Source organism: Malaclemys terrapin, chromosome 1 (assembly GCF_027887155.1).
Source record: "Malaclemys terrapin pileata isolate rMalTer1 chromosome 1, rMalTer1.hap1, whole genome shotgun sequence".
Taxonomy (NCBI): Eukaryota; Metazoa; Chordata; order Testudines; family Emydidae; genus Malaclemys; species Malaclemys terrapin.
Window position 1 is genome coordinate 17,192,571 of NC_071505.1, and position 16,975 is coordinate 17,209,545.

Below are 16,975 nucleotides of genomic sequence, written 5' to 3' on the forward strand. Positions count from 1 at the left end.
CTGAACTTCCTCTGTTCTTTTAAGGAAACCTGACTCCAGGTGGCCCCGCTAATCGACTTACTTCACACCCCTTCAGGTGCCAACAGGGGGGTTAATTGAGTTCTGAAGCTCCCATTAAACCTCTCAGTACCAGTGTGGCATACATGTCCCATTGTAGGATTGCTCAGTCCCCTCATTATCTCCCAAGCTGACAGCCCTCTGGGATGGCTCTACTTTCCAGCAGGGAGGTCGGAGTTATTTCTGGGGGTGTCACAGATTATGTCTCCAAGGGGAGAGTGGCTTAGCTCAAGGATTCTACTACTGGAGCCCAGCCAGAGTGCGTAGCTGTGACTGACCTTTACTCCCAAGGAAGTAGGGACACAGGATTTAGCTCAGAATGTCCAATACTATTAGAGTGTTATACTGCCGTCCATTGCTGCAGTATTTGATCATCCAGAAGTGCCCAGGTTCTTGTCAGAGAATTGTGAAAAAAGAAATTCTGAAGAATACAAATGCATGAACATCAGGTTCTTTTCCCCCCTTCCTTTTCGCTCAATCACTTCATTAGTTGATGCAACTGGCAAAGCTAAGTCCATTATAGAAGGCTTCAGTCTTAGGAGATGTTATAGCTTTCCAGCAGTGAACTATTAGGTGTTTCACAATTAGCACAGCGTGAAAGAACCATCATTCCCATGGATCTGTGAGTTTGCATTTTGCTTTAATGAGGCCCAAGATAAACTACTCAAGTTTCAGTGCATCAAGTATTAAATTGACCCTGGTGTGTAGGTCACCCCAGGAAACTGTAATTTTGAGGCAGCTCGTAGTGTGTGCAGATTTGCCAGTCCCATGTGTTAAAAAACCATGAGCCAGCCCCGCTCTCCCACAAATCATGAGATTTTAAGATATGTTGTTTCAGGTTCTTTTTATTTGCCTTCTGTTTTTTGAGCCTTAACCATTTCCCTATAGCAGATGTTACCTTACCTTTCAGCTTACATCCTCAAGCAGTCACCACCTCTCCCTATTTCATCCCCAGTGGATTACTTTTTCTAGAAGCCCATATTCTCTTTCAATCACCAGGGCTAGAAACTTACTCTATCTATCTATCTATCTATCTATCTATCTATCTAATCAACAAAGTTGAGATCGTCACAAGACTGCAGGAACTGGGGCATTAAGAAAACCACAAAATATTGTGTGTGGCAAGCTCCCGGGGAATGCCTGCACATTATCATTTATCCATTTCTTTTGCACCTCTCTATTAATTGTAGGGATGAGGATTCAGCACATACAAAAATGTTTTTTTTTTAGTGGATTATACAAAGGCATAAAAGCAGAGAGAAATTTATAATATTTTGACTTACCGTATTTTGTTCCATATTTTCCTGTCCAATTTAACGCTCACGTCCTCACTCCATGTAGGTCAGCAGTTTCTCGAGAGGTGTAATTAGGGCAGAATTTGGCCCAGTATCTGGACTACAAATACTGCTGAATTCCCCCTTAGCCTAATTAATGGCAAACACCAGGTCTCCCACTCTAAGGAAGAAACTCACAGGCAGGGGGCAGGGAACTCTGCAAGCTCCCTTGGGAGTTGTTTCTGACCAAAAATCTTCCCTAGTAGGGATAGTTTTGGGCCTTGAGGAGTTGCAGGGGGCAAGGCCCTGAACCTCTCAGGTCCTGTGGAGAAGCTGAGTCTCTGTGAAATTGCTGGGTCCCTTAGTAGTAGACATGGTAAGAAGCCAAAGTGAACTAAAAACTGCTGCAATTTCAGCTTCTGGTCTGGAATAAGAGCTTTGATCCCTGCCCACACCCTAGGCAGGAGGTTGTGACTGCTAGATCTGTGCAGTTGTAGACCCAGTGGCCCTCACATTTTTTCCAAGCTTCTTTTCTCTCTGAGCTATACAGAGTTGGCATAGACTCATAGACTCATAGACTTTAAGGTCAGAAGGGACCATTATGATCATCTGGTCTGACCCCCTGCATGCTGCAGGCCACAAAACCGTCCCTACCCTTCCCTTGACTCTGCTGATGAAGTCCCCAAATCCTGTGTCTTGGTGACTTCAATTGGCAGAGAACCCTTCTGCTAGCGATCCCTGCCCCATGCTGCGGAGGAAGGCGAAAAACCTCCAGGGCCTCTGCCAATCTACCCTGGAGGAAAATTCCTTCCCGACCCCAAATATGGTGATCAGTAAGACCCCGAGCATGTAGGCAAGAGTCTCCAGCCTGACCCTTGTTAGCCATTATACTATTTACCTGCTATTGCTCGGTATTCCTCAGCTAATATGTTTTACCATTAAACCATTCCCTCCATAAACTTATCTAATTTAATCTTAAAACCAGACAGGTCCCTCGCCCCCACCGTTTCCCTCGGAAGGCCGTTCCAATATTTCACCCCTCTGACGGTCAGAAACCTTTGTCTAATTTCAAGCCTAAACTTCCCCACTGCCAGTTTATATCCATTCGTTCTCGTGTCCACATTAGTACTAAACTGGAATAATTCCTCTCCCTCCCGGGTATTTATCCCTCTGATATATTTAAAGAGAGCAATCATATCCCCCCTCAGCCTTCGTTTTGTCAGACTAAACAACCCGACCTCCTCTAGTCTCCTTTTATACGACAGGTTTTCCATTCCTCTGATCATCCTAGTGGCCCTTCTCTGCACCCGTTCCAATTTGAGTTCATCTTTTTTAAACATGGGAGACCAGAACTGCACACAGTACTCCAAATGAGGTCTCACCAGCGCCTTATACAACGGAAGCAGCACCTCCCTATCCCTACTAGATATACCTCGCCTAATGCATCCCAAGACCGCATTGGCTTTTTTCACCGCCACGTCACATTGTCGACTCATAGTCATCCTCCGGTCTACAAGAACCCCTAGGTCCTTCTCCTCTTCCGTTACTTCTAACCAATGCGTCCCCAGCTTGTAACTAAAATTGTTGTTAGTCATCCCTAAATGCATCACCTTACACTTTTCACTATTAAATTTCATCCTATTTCTGATACTCCAATTCACAAGCTCATTCAAGTCTCCCTGCAGAATATTCCTATCCTCCTCCGAATTGGCAACGCCTCCCACCTTCGTATCATCCGCAAACTTTATCAGTCCACTCCTGCAATCGGTTCCGAGGTCAGTAATAAATAGATTAAATAAAATGGGTCCCAAAACCGAACCCTGAGGAACTCCACTGGTAACCCCCCTCCAACCTGACAGTTCACCCTTCAATACGACCCGCTGCATTCTCCCCAGTAACCAATTCCTTATCCAGCTCTGGATTTTCATATCGATCCCCATCTTTTCCAGCTTAACCAATAATTCCTCATGGGGTACAGTATCAAACGCTTTACTGAAATCCAGGTATATTAGGTCCACCGCATTTCCCTTATCTAATAAGTCCGTTACTTTCTCGAAGAAGGAGATCAGATTCGTTTGGCACGATCTGCCCTTCGTAAAACCATGTTGTAATTTATCGCACTTGCCATTAACCTCAAGGTCCTCAACTAGTTTCTCTTTCAGAATTTTCTGCAGCACCTTGCACACTACAGATGTTAAACTAACAGGCCTGTAGTTACCCGGATCACTTTTTTTCCCTTTCTTGAAAATAGGAACCACATTAGCTATTCTCCAGTCTAACGGAACCACCCCCGAGTTTACAGATTCATTAAATATTATCGCTAATGGGCATGTAGCCCAGCTCTGACCACTACAGAGGGTATGGAATACCTCCGCATGCCAGTTTACACCAGGGCTGAGACTGGTCCATAGTTTCAACAGGTTGGATGATTGTTCTGCAGCACTGAGATATCAATTACTTGGAGAGCTGCAAAATGCCATAGTGCACAGCAGTGTTATCACAGGTGTTTGCTCGTCTCATCAGGCAAAATTTGAAGTGAACAAAGCTCGGGAGAACATACTGAAGGGGACTATCGTGACCTGCCTGGGGAATAGACTGGACAATACACTAGATCTTTCTGTCATTTTATGCATGTCTGTTTGTACATAAGAACATAAGAACGGCCATACTGGGTCAGATCAAAGGTCCATCTAGCCCAGTATCCTGGCTTCCATCAGTGGCCAATGCCAGGTGCCCCAGAGAGAATGAACAGAACAGGTCATGATCAAGTGATCCATCCCCTGTCACCCATTCTGAGCTTCTGCAAATAGAGGCTAGGGACACCATCCTTGCCCATCCTGCCTAATAGCCATTGATGTACCTATCCTCCATGAATGTATCTAGTTCTTTTTTGAACCCTGTTATAGTCTTGGCCTTCACAACATCCTCTGGGAAAGAGTTCCACAGGTTGACTGTGCGTTGTGTGAAAAAATACTTCCTTTGTTTGTTTTAAACCCGCTGCCTATTCATTTCATTTGGTGACCCCTAGTTCTTGTGTTATGAGAAGGAATAAATAATACTTTGTTATTTACTTTCTCCACACCAGTCATGACTTTAAAGACCTCTATCAGATTCCCCCCTTAGTCGTCTCTTTTCCAAGCTGAAAAGTCAGTTTCATTAATCTCTCCTCATATGGAAGCCATTCCATACCCCAGTAGTGGAGCCAGGGTTTTTGCCGCCCTAGGCGGCAGCTCTCCTCCTCTGAGCATTCGGCGGTGGGGGTCCTTCCGCTCTGCGTCTTCGGGGCACTTCGGCGGCAGGTCCCGGAACGAGTGAAGTACCCGCCGCCGAATTTCCGCCGAGGACGGCAAAATGCTGCCCCCCAAATCCTGCCACCCTAGGCGACCGCCGAGGGTCGCCTAGTGGAAGCGCTGGCCCTGCCATACCCCTAATAATTTTTATTGCCATTTTCTGAACCTTTTCCAATTCCAGTATATCCAATATACTCAGTAGTCAAGATGAGGGTGTATCATGGATTGATATAGAGGCAATATGATATTTTCTGTCTTATTATCTATCCCTTTCTTAATGATTCCCAACATTCTATTCGCTTTTTTGACTGCTGCTGCACATTGAGTGGATATTTTCAGAGAACTATCCACAATGACTCCAAGATCTCTTTCTTGAGTGGTAATAGCTAATTTAGACCCCATCATTTTATATGTATAGTTGGGATTATGATTTCCAATGTGCATTACATTACATTTATCAACACTGAATTTCATCTGCCATTTTGTGGCCCAGTCACCCAGTTTTGTGAGTTCCTTTTGTAGCTCTTTGCAGTCTGCCTGGGATTTAACTATCTTGAGCAGTTTTCATAGTCTCATAGAATCATAGAACTGGAAGGGACTTTGAGAGGTCATCTAGTCCAGTCCCCTGCACTCAAGGCAGGACTAAGTATTATCTAGACCATCCCTGACAGGTGTTTGTCCAATCTGCTCTTAAAAATCCCCAATGATGGAGATTCCACCACCTCCCTAGGCAATTTATTCCAGTGCTTAACCACTCTGACACTTAGGAAGTTTTTCCTAATGTCCAACCTAAACCGCCCTTGCTGCAATTTAAGCCCATTGCTTCTTGTCCTATCCTCAGAGGTTAAGAAGAACATTTTTTCTCCCTCCTCCTTGTAACAACCTTTTATGTACTTGAAAACTGTTATCATGTCCCCTCTCAGTCTTCTCTTCTCCAAACTAAACAAACCCAATTTTTTCAATCTTCCCTCAGAGGTCATGTTTTCTAGACCTTTAATAATTGTTGTAGCTCTTTTCTGGACTTTCTCCAATTTGTTCACATCTTTCCTGAAATGTGGCACCCAGAATTGGACACAATAATCCAGTTAAGGCCTAATCAATGTGGAATAGAGTGGAAGAATTACTTCTCATGTCTTGCTTACAATACTCCTGCTAATACATCCCAGAATGATGTTTGCTTTTTTTGCAACAGCATTTCACTGTATGACTCCCAGATCCCTTTCTGCAGTACTCCTTCCTAGGCACTCATTTCCCATTTTGTATGTGTGCAATTGATTGTTCCTTCCTAAGTGGAGTACTTTGTGTTTGTCCTTATTGAATTTCATCCTATTTACTTCAGAACATTTCTCCATTTTGTCCAGATCATTTTGAATTTTAATCCTATCCTCAAAAGCTCTTGCAACCCCTCCCAGCTTGGTATCATCCACAAACTTTGTAAGTGTACTCTCCATGCCATTATCTAAATCATTGATGAAGATATTGAACAGAACCGGAACTAGAACTGATCCCTGCGGGACCACACTCGTTATGCCCTTCCAGCATGACTGTGAACCACTGATAACTACTCTCTGGGAATGATTTTCCAACCAGTTATGAATCCACATTATAGTAGCTCCATCTAGGTTGTATTTCCCTAGTTTGTTTATTAAAACGTCATTCGAGACAGTATCAAAAGCCTTACTAACGTCAAGATATACCATATCTAGTGCTTCCCCCCATCTACAAGGCTTGTTACCCTGTCAAAGAAAGCTATTTGTTCTTGACAAATCCATGCTGACTGTTATTTATCACCTTATTATCTTCTAGGTGTTTGCAAATTGATTGCTTAATTATTTGCTCCATTATCTTTCTGGGTACAGAACTTAAGCTGACTGGTCTGTAATTCCCCGGGTTGTCCTTATTTACAGATGGGCACTAGATTTGCTCTTTTCCAGTCTTCTGGAATGTCTCCCGTCTTCCATGGCTTTTCAAAGATAATTGCTAATGGCTCAGATATCTCCTCAGTCAGCCCCTTGAGTATTCTATGATGCATTTCATCACAAGTTGAAGACATCTAACTTTTCTAAGTAATTTTTGACTTGTTCTTCCCCTATTTTAGACTCTGATCCTATCTCAATTTTACTGTCATTCATTATGTTAGACGTCCAATCGCCACCAACCTTCTTGGTGAAAACCGAAACAAAGAAGTCATTAAGCACCTCTGCCATTTCCACGTTTTCTGTTATTGTCTTTCCCCCCTCACTGAGTAACGGGCCTACTCTGTCCTTGGTCTTACTCTTGCTTCTAATGTATTTGTAGAATGTTTTCTTGTTTCCTTTTATGTCCCTACCCAGTTTGATCTCATTTTGTGCCTTGGCTTTTCTAATTTTGTCTCTACATACTTGTGTTGTTTATATTCATCCTCTGTAGCTTGACCAAGTTTCCACTTTTTGTAGGACTCTTTTTTGAGTTTTAGATCATTGAAGATCTCCTCGTTAAGCCAGGGTGGTCTCTTGGCATACTTCCTATCTTTCCTATGCAGTGGGATAGTTTGCTCTTGTGCCCTTAATAATGTCTCTTTGAAAAACTGCCAACCGTCTTCAATTGTTTTTCCCTTAGACTTGCTTCTCATGGGATTTTACCTACCAGCTCCCTGAGTTTGCTCAAGACTGCCTTCTTGAAATCCATTGCCTTTATTGTGCTGTTCTCCCTCCTATAATTCCTTAGAATTATGAACTCTACCATTTCATGATCACTTTCACCCAAGTTGCCTTCCATTTTCAAATTCTCAACCAGTTCCTCCCTATTTGTCAAAATCAAATCTAGAACAGCCTCCACCCTAGTAGCTTTCTTCATCTTCTGAAATAAAAAAATTGTCTCCAATACATTCCAAGAACTTGTTGGATAATCTGTGCCCTGCTGTGTTATTTTCCCAACAGATGTCTGGGTAGTTGAAGTCTCTCATCATCCCCAAGTCCTGTGATTTGGATGATTTTGTTAGTTGTTTTAAAAAAGCCTCATTCACCTCTTCTTCCTAGTTTGGTGGTCTGCAGTAGACCCCTACCATGACATCACCCTTGTTTTTTACCCCTTTTATCCTTACCCAGAGACTTTCAACAAGTCTGTCTCATATTTCTATCTCAACCTCAGTCCAAGTGTATACATTTTTAATATATAAGGCAACACCTCCTCCCTTTTTTCCCTGTCTGTCCTTCCTGAGCAAGATATACCAATATTCCAGTCATGCGTATTATCCCACCAAGTCTCCATGATGCCAGCTATGTCATAGTTGTGTTTATTTACTAGCATTTTGAGTTCTTCCTGCTTATTTCCCATACTTCTCACATTAGTATACAGACATCTAAGATACTGATTTGATTCCCTCCCCCAGTTCTGTCTTGTCTCTCCCTTATTTCTGCTATAACAGCTCATGCTCCCCCCAGATTCTGACCTTTGTCCCAGATCTCCATGTTTTTGACTTATCTGTGGGCTTTGGTCACCTGCCTCCATCGAACCTAGTTTTGTATCATCTGCAAATTTTGCCACCTCACTGTTTACCCCTTTTCCCAGATCATTTATGAATATATTAAATAGGAGTGGGCCCAGTACAGACCCCTGGGGGACACCACTATTTACCTCTCTCAATTCTGAAAACTGACCATTTAGTCCTACCCTTTGTTTCCTATCTTTTAACCAGTTACCAATCCATGAGAGGAGCATGCCTCTTATCCCATGACAGCTTAGTTTGCTTAAGAGCCTTTGGTGAGGTACCTTGTCAAAGGCTTTCTGAAAATCTAAGTACACTATATCCACTGGATCCCCCTTATCCACGTGCTTGTTGATCCCCTCAAAGAATTCTAGTATAATTTGTATCCACCTTTGTACCCATCTATTGTCTTGTGCCTTATACTTCCGGGCAGGGCCTTTCTTTTTGTTCTGTGTTTGTACAGCGCCTAGTACAATTGGATCCTGGCCCACGACTAGGGCTCTTTGGAGCTATGATATTAATCATTAATATACTCCTCAGTCAAGCAAGCATTAAATCTCTGGTTAGCCTGATGGCCTGCTGTGCTCACCGCACTCTGCATTAGGCCAAGCTGTAGAAATCATTTAGCTACACTTGAACTGAAGTGTCTTGAGGGAGGATTTAATTTAGATATAAAGATAGCGATAGGTTTTTAATGACACATCTATTAATTGTTCAGAAACTTTATGGGGCCTGATCCTGCTTTAGACCTGCAGGCAAAACTCTGACCGACATTGGTGGGAATTGTGCCCGAGTGAGGACTGCGAGAATGGGACCACAGAGGTTTAGTCACTGAAGTGTTGCCAACAAAGGGCTCCCTCCAAATTTTTCTGTCTCCATCAGTGACCTGTAAAATACTATTCCCCCCCCCGCCACAAATCCATTAGTCCTCATTTCCCCCACCCACCCAATACATCATACAGCCCCCTGCCGAGGGTTCCTTCATGAGACTGCTCTGGACAGCTCTTGGATGGCCTGTGCGATAGCTGTTCTCATCAGCAGTGGACAGACACCTCAAGTCTCATGCCTGAGTTGCCAGGCATGCATTCGAACCCTGTCTCACATACTCACACTTACCTCAGGAAATCTCATGGCACAGAGCCTGGGTCTACCAGCAAGAGTTCATGCGCTGGCTCATAATGTTGCTCAAATTTGGTCTGGCCACCCCTGCATCATGGCAGCAGAGTAGGGGGCTTCCCAGTTACAGCACCCAGCTCTGGTTACTAACTCCCCTTTGATGGGGGGCCTGGCCAGAATCTGACTGGCTCTCAGCTCCTAAGCAGTCAGCCAATGGGGAGGCTGTAAGTGGAGCTGGGTGGTGTGGGGTAGAGTGGGAGCCTGTGTTGAGGGGGTGGAAAGCGGAGCAGCATGAGGCAGCAGCATCCTGGACCTGGTAGCTGCCTGGCTAAATTACCCGCATTTCTGTGACATCAAAAACTCTCACTCACTGGAGATCTCCGAGGTTCACTGGTGGCAGGCTGTCTGTCTCGCAGACACTACTAGCAGTGTGTTGTGGTGGGTGGTCTCTGGCTGTGTAGTGGTTAGTTGGGTGAGGGATAGCTCCCCTCTGGGGGCAAGTTAGGGCATGTGTCTCCTTTGGTTCTTAAGGTGGGCAGATCTCCCCTAGCTGGTGAAGGCAGGGAGGGGCTAGGGAGAGAGTGGGCCAGTGTTGGTGTAGAAGAGTCGACTCACCACAGGCATGCCTGCTCATGGCTGGGCATGGCATAGTAGCCTCTCCTCATCTGCTCCAGCCCTTTGGTGGTCTGCCTCTTCTAGTGACTGCCCTTCATCCAGGCCACTTATAGTCCCCCCCACAACTTCTGGGGTAACATTGAGTCCAACAACCAAAAGTCCAATGGCCCTACATGAGGCCTTCAGCCCCCAACTCTGGGTCCCATGGTCCTGACACGCTCTCTTCTCAGGACTCTCAAAAGTACTTATTCCCCCATACCAGGAGCTTCACCCCACCTCCCTGATGGCTGGTGAGGGAAGTTAGGTCCTGCCTCTTCTCTGGGTTCCAGCATAGGGACCGTCTGTCTATTCAGGACCCCTGCTTCCTCCATGGGCCTCTCTTCAGGACTTTCCCACCAGTACATGCCTGGGCTCACTGTGTACCTACATACCCCTCAAGCTCCAAAGCCTCTGCCTTCCTAGGCTCCACAGCCTCTCTAGGTTCATCTGTCACTCAGGCCAGGACTCACAGGGCTCTCCCCTGTAATCCCTCAACAAATTCCAACTGAAAATATGAACTTAAACACAATTCTTCTCTCCTAAAGCTCTTCATCCCTGTTCATTTTCCCCTGTGCCCTCTTCCTCAATTGAATACTGCCCAGGGCTCTCTCCCTGGAAGTCCCAATCCTGCCCTTTTATAAGGGCCCACCACTGGAGCTGGCTCCCAAGTGGCTGCTCCAAATCTCTCCTGACCCTTCACCAGAGCTTCTTCCCAAGGCCTACTCTCCCCCGGGACCGCCTTCCCCTTGGGCCCTGAAGCCTTTCCATTATAGTAGCCACCCAGCGCCTGCCCAGCTGGGTCTCATGCTAAGTTAGTTCTGGCCCATCCTTCAAGTGCAACCACGTACACTAATTGAGCTCATCATCTCCCCTTAGCCCTTTCAGTGCCAGTGTGGAGTTTACACCCCATCACAGTTAGGGTGGGCAGTGGAGGAAGAGGGTTCCCACAGGGAGCAATTCAGACAAGTAGGTACTGGAAGCAAGACAGGCTGGCTGTAGTGGCTACAGGATTCCCACTCAGTGCAACAGCGACTTGTCCCTGTCTGCTCTCCCCCTTTTCCTGAGCTGCAGGGTGGAAGGGAGGATTGTGGAGCATATGTAGTGCATCCTCATATGATCCTAGATGCACTGTTGGATGATGCAGGATGGGCGGTCCCCTTGCAGCAACTGCTGTGGTCGTGAGTGGGTGTGCTTGGAGAGGGCCAGCCACGTTAACAAGCAGAGTTGGCTGTAGCATTCTGGGGCTGGCTGTGAAATTGCTTTTTGGCCGCTTCCTACCGAAATGAAACCTATTTCAGTCCATCATTATCATGCCACTAGGAAACATTAGCTCATCTACAAAACATATGCTGATGTGCAATCCAATTTCAGCTTATCGTTCCCAAAGAGCTGCGTTCAAACTCCAGTCAGGCTGCTGGTTCTCTGAATGAGTCTATGTAAACCCACCCAGCCCTAAACCTTCCCTCCACCATCTGATGGCCTCCTTCTGTTTGAACCATGTTGAGCATGCTCTGCCCCCACGTGGTTCAAGGAGCTAGACAAGTGAGTCGTCTTCCACCCTTTGTCCAGCTGTTCTGCAACAGAAAGGAAGCTAAACCCACTAGAATTTATGCTGCAGCATTTGGTGTTTACTATCAGAGCTGGTCCTGGGGCCATGCAAAGGGGAAGGGTCACATTTTCCATAACTGCAGGAGATGGAACTTGAAGAAAAAAAATTCACAACACTTGTGTTAAAATAGTGGGAACTGGCATTCTGTAAAGCACTCAGCAGATAAAGGGCCAGCTTTTCCCCTCAGATATACCTGTTGAACTCCATTGACTTCAATAAGGCTGCAATCCAAGGACCGTGTGAGTCCTTCCATTGACTTCAAGGGGCTCTGGATCAGGCCCTAAGTTTGTCCAGCTATAAAATGTTACATATTAAAGCAAATGCACCCCAGTGGACTGAACTCAGAAGTATTTCATTGTATGTTAGCAGAGAATATTAGGTAGCGTAGAAAATAGTTTTCAACTCTTGTTGCTCACCAGGAACATAGAACTCTAACTCACCTGATACTGGGAATAAGAGATTAGATACAAGAAGGGATCAGAAATACCATTTTCCTAACAGGCGCAAGATTGCGGGGTCAAATTCAGCCATGGTGTAACTCCCTGACTTCATCAGGGTTATACCAGAGATAAATTTGTCCCACACACTATCTTGCAGTGTTCTCTGCATCCCTTACACATGGCAATCCCTCTCCACTAATCATTCAGCTTTCCAGAGAAGCCCTTGTGTCTCTCACACAAAGCTCTAGTATTAGGCCATTTGGTCTTTCTCCTCTCTCCATAATTATCTGTTTAGAATAATGGGCAGCAGAAAGTGAATTATTTTCTGAACTGGGCTCAATGGGGGTGGCTTAATATTATGCTATTTCAGCCCTCAGTTCTCTTTTGAAGTGGCGCAGGTACATTCAGGTTGAAGGCAGAAGCTCAGAAGTCTTTTGTTATAATATTTACATGTGTTTTCCCTCCTACTGAAAAATAATCTTTTTTTTTTTAATGATGGCTTAACCAGAGGCGATACCAGATATTGTCTGCAAAGTGCTAGAAATGTATCTTGGAAGCTATGAATATATTAGTATCCTGGCTGAGAGCTGAAGAAAAAATAATATATATAAAATAACAATAATGAATTTAAAAAAGAAAAAAAAAAGTTCACATGCCACAGGGTTTTCTCCAGACTGACGATAAAACTGAAAAACACTTTGAAGATGGGGAAATTGCAAATGCAGAAACTGTATTCTGGTATCTCCATCTGTGTCATCATGTGCTTCAAGTGGATGTGACTTGATCAAAGAGTTACCAGAAAACTGCAACCAAGAATCAGAAAGTGTCTGCTGAATTTTTAAACGGGCAGTTCCTCTTTGTGTCATTCAGGCTAGAACTATGTTTTCTTTTGCTTATTTATTTATTTTAGGCTTTTGAAGTCATTCTGCAGGCATCGTACTCGGGAGGCGAGCTTAACCTTTGTTGTGTTTTATCATTTCCGAGCAACTGACTCATAGCAGAAAGTGATGTACCTCCTCCCTTTAAATGTCAAAAAGTCTCATGTTGTCATTTCTGTATGTCAGCTAAACTTTCTGAAGAGACAGGGAAGGGTTTCTAGTCAATGGTTTCCTAGAAAATCTTCACATGAAGGCTGGATGTTGATGAGAAACGTCGGCTTAATCAGACAAAAGACGCACAATTCAGTGAATGAATTAGACACAGACTTAGACATGGAGTTTGGAAAAGATTTTCAAAGTGACTACTGGTTTAGAGACATATTAAAGGGGCTTGATTTTTAGAAAGCCCTGAGCACCCTCCTGGAAAAAATGAGCCTCCTTTAAATAGCTCAGGTTTGACACACAAAATTGGAATCATCCAATATCATTAGCCATTTGAAAACCTGGGCCACAAACTCCAGCCTTAACTTCTTCCACCCCTTCTTGTGCCAGTGTCTTACAGCTAATGTTAGACTCTATCCTACAGGACATACATTAACTGGAAATTCCATTAATTTCAAGATTAGGTTCAAGGTGGGTAAAAGGCAATCTTCTCCATGGAGGACAGAGATAGGACAATATAGGAACCATTAATCAAAAACTTCCTGGCACCCCAGAATTACAGGAGCCTAAATATAATTGTAGGTCAATGGGACTTGGGCTCCTAAGTGCATACATCTCTATTAAAAATGGACCCAAGGCAGCGATCGGCAACCTTTGGCATGCAGCCCCCTAGGGTAAGTACCCTGGTGGGCTGGGCCGGTTTGTTTACCTGCCGCGTCCGCAGGTTCAGCCGATCGCGGCTCCCACTGGCTGCGGTTCACTGCTCCAGGCCAATGGGGGCTGCAGGAAGCAGTGCGGGCCAAGGGATGTGCTGGCCGCCACTTCCCACTGCCCCCATTGGCCTGGGACGGCGAACCACGGCCAATGGGAGCCGTAATCAGCCGAACCTGTGGACACGGCAGGTAAACAAACCAGTCCGGCCCGCCAGGGTGCTTACTCTGGCGAGCTGCGTGCCAAAGGTTGCTGATCCCTGGACTAAGGCCGTGTCTACATGACACCTCAGTCCAGACTACAGCATGTGAATTGTAGAGTGCTCTATGTTGCACTTTAACTATCCCATGTAGACCCTGCTGGCATGAACTAAAAGATACCTCGTTTGCATTGATGTAGTCCTGTAGTTGCGCCACATAGACAAATCTGTAGGCTCCCAAGTCACTTGGGTGCTTTTGAAAACTTTATTCCATGTTTTTTTTTAATTTGCTCTGAGAAGTGTCCAGTGTACATTTTTGTGTGCTGTATAAATAATAACTAAGGCTAAGTTTTTTAGTCACGGGTAATTTTAGTAAAAGCCATGGACAGGTCATGGGCAATATACAAAAATTCACAGCCATGACCTGTCCATGAATGACTTTTACTAGATACCCCTAAGTAAAACTTGGGCAGGAGGGCTGTGGGTGCATGGGGGGGGGGAACGGTCTGGGGGTGCTTCAGGTGCTGGGGGGGGGTGGCCCAGGATCCCCGCTGGTGCTGATGTGTGGGGCAGTCTGAGTGGTGGCACACAACCCGGGACTTGTGCTCGGGGGGGCGGTTAGTGGCATGCGGCCCGGCACCCCCACTGGCGCTGGTGGGGTTTGTGTACGGGCGGTGCCGCAGAGCCCGGGACCCCTGCTGGCGCTGGTGTACGGGAGGCGGCATGGGGCCTGGTACCCATGCTGGGGTGGGTGGTGGAGAAGGACCCAGAACCCCTGCTGGTGTGGGGGGCAGGGGTTGGGCTGCAGCCCAGGACTGCTGCTGTTGATGGGAATGTGGGGAGGGTAGGCGTGGCTGGCAGGCTCACTATCTGGCTCCGACTGGCATGTCCCTGCAGCTCCTAGGGGAAGAGACAGCCGGAGGGGGCTCCACGCGCTGCTCCCACCACAAGCGCCGGCTCCGCAGCTCCCATTGGCTGGGGACCACAGCCAGTGGGAGCTGCAGGGGCGGTGCCTGAGGGGCAACACCTGGAACCCCCTGGATCCTCCACCTAGGAGCTGCAGGGACATGCCAGTCAGAGCTGGGGAGCCCCCCCCCCTGTAAGTGCCGTCCCACACCCCAACTCCCTGCCCCAGCCCTGACCCCCCTCCTACACACCCAAACTGCTGCTGCTGGCCTAGGGGCTGCCCCTGAGCCAGCACCAGCCACTGCAGAAGTCACAGAGGTCATGGAAAGTCACAGAATCTGTGACTTCCGTGACCTCCGTGACAGACGGAGCCCTAATAATAACTATTACAAATAATCAACTCTTAAAGTTAAATCAAAAGTTTTTTAGTTGTGAAATTACAGGTGACTTTTAAGAAATTGTTTACAGTTGTAGACAAATTCCACTTGAAGTGCCTGATGTACATTTTGCACTAAGGGAGCATCTCTGTTTCGAGTGGGAGGTGTAATTTCCAGATTGAGGAGACATACCTGCATTATCTCTGATGGAGCTAGCACTCTACAAATAGAAGGGTAGCCACAGTGGCATGGCCAGTGGGAGGGACTAGCCACCCAAATACATGCCTAGTGGCTTGGTGGCATTGTACTCAGGGCAGCAAACCCATCCCACAGCCTGTGCTGCCGCAGCGACACTTCTACTTTTAGTGTGCTAGTGCAGGTATGTTTCCTCGAGCTAGAAACTACACCTTCATACTCAAAGTGTAAATGTACCTGTCGTGGGGTTGATACACCTGTCACCCTTGGGGGGGCGGGGGTAGGGTGTGTTACGGCTCCGTGCTTGCATCTGGTGGGCTGCTCCTGGTTTCAGGGCTGCATGGCCCTGTGGCCTTAGTCAGATGACCCTTGAGATCAGGGCAGTGCAGCCGGATGGCTGGAGTCAGTAACAGCCCCTACTGTCGGGGCAGTGCTGCCTAGCGGCCAGAGTCAATAATGCTAGGGAGTTGGGCCACCACCCCAGAGTGGGCGGTGGCCAGGATAGGGGGACCTGGGCCCACCCTCTCCACCGGGTCCCAACCCAGGGCCTTGTTGGTGGCAGAGTTGCCCGCCACCCGCTTAGTGGGGATCCTACCGAAACACTCTGAACCTGTCTCTGATTCTGCAATGGCATCCCTGCCAAGTTTCCCTGGTTCACTTCCTACCTGACTCTCAGAAGTTCTCCGGGTCTTCGCGGTCTCTCCCCTCTCTGTGGCGTCTCAAGCCTGTGTGTAGGGTTCCGTCTCTGGTTGGCTGGCCTCCACGTCCTGGAGTGCAGGCGGTCCTCCCCCAGGAGTCAGCAGCGTGCCTCCTTCCTCACTGGTGATCAACCCAGACTGAGCCGCTCTGCTGCCTTTTATAGCCTGTGTCCAGTTGGAGCATGCCCAACAGAGCCGAGGAGGCATGGCCTCGTCAGCCAAGAGAGAAGGGTTAAGCCTTGTTGAACTGGTGTGGGGTTGATACACCCCATCAGAGTACCCTCGGGCCTCCTTACATTGCTCTGTGAGTGTAAGGGGGCCTGAATTTGGACATAAATTAGTTACACTAATTTTAAGGCCTGTTTCCTGGAGTGATGTAAAACAGCCTTATTGTAAACAAGAATTAGATCCGAAGTGTGCCCCTAGCAGGAAAATCATGGTAAGTATTTACTTTTCTAAATGTTTTTATGTGGTCCCTTAGAATTGCTTTGATGCAGTAGTCTGAAAAGCAGACCTGCTGATGAATACATGCGGAAGCCTTTGTTACCTATGCTCTTCAACAAGAAGTAGACTGGATTTTAAGTGACACTGTGAATGTTTTTCTTGCAGATCTAGATTAATCCTAGCCATTTTCATCCTGATAAATACAGAGGTGAAGTAGGCATTACTAGATGGTGCTAGTAGTCTTGCTAGAACTTCCAGGCACAAGGGCTATCATCAATATATATTTTTAAAAGGGGAGATTTGCTGTGAACATGTCCATGATGAATATTTCCTTGTCTTTGACCTTCCACAATCTTGAACAAGATTATCTTGATGAACAGGTTTCAGTCTGGGGGATTTATTGCAAAAGCTCTGTAATTGAAGGCACGACCTAAACTGAGGAACACAGAGATAAGCAAAGACTGAATTACTTCTCAACAGACTGGGAAGAATGTGCAGA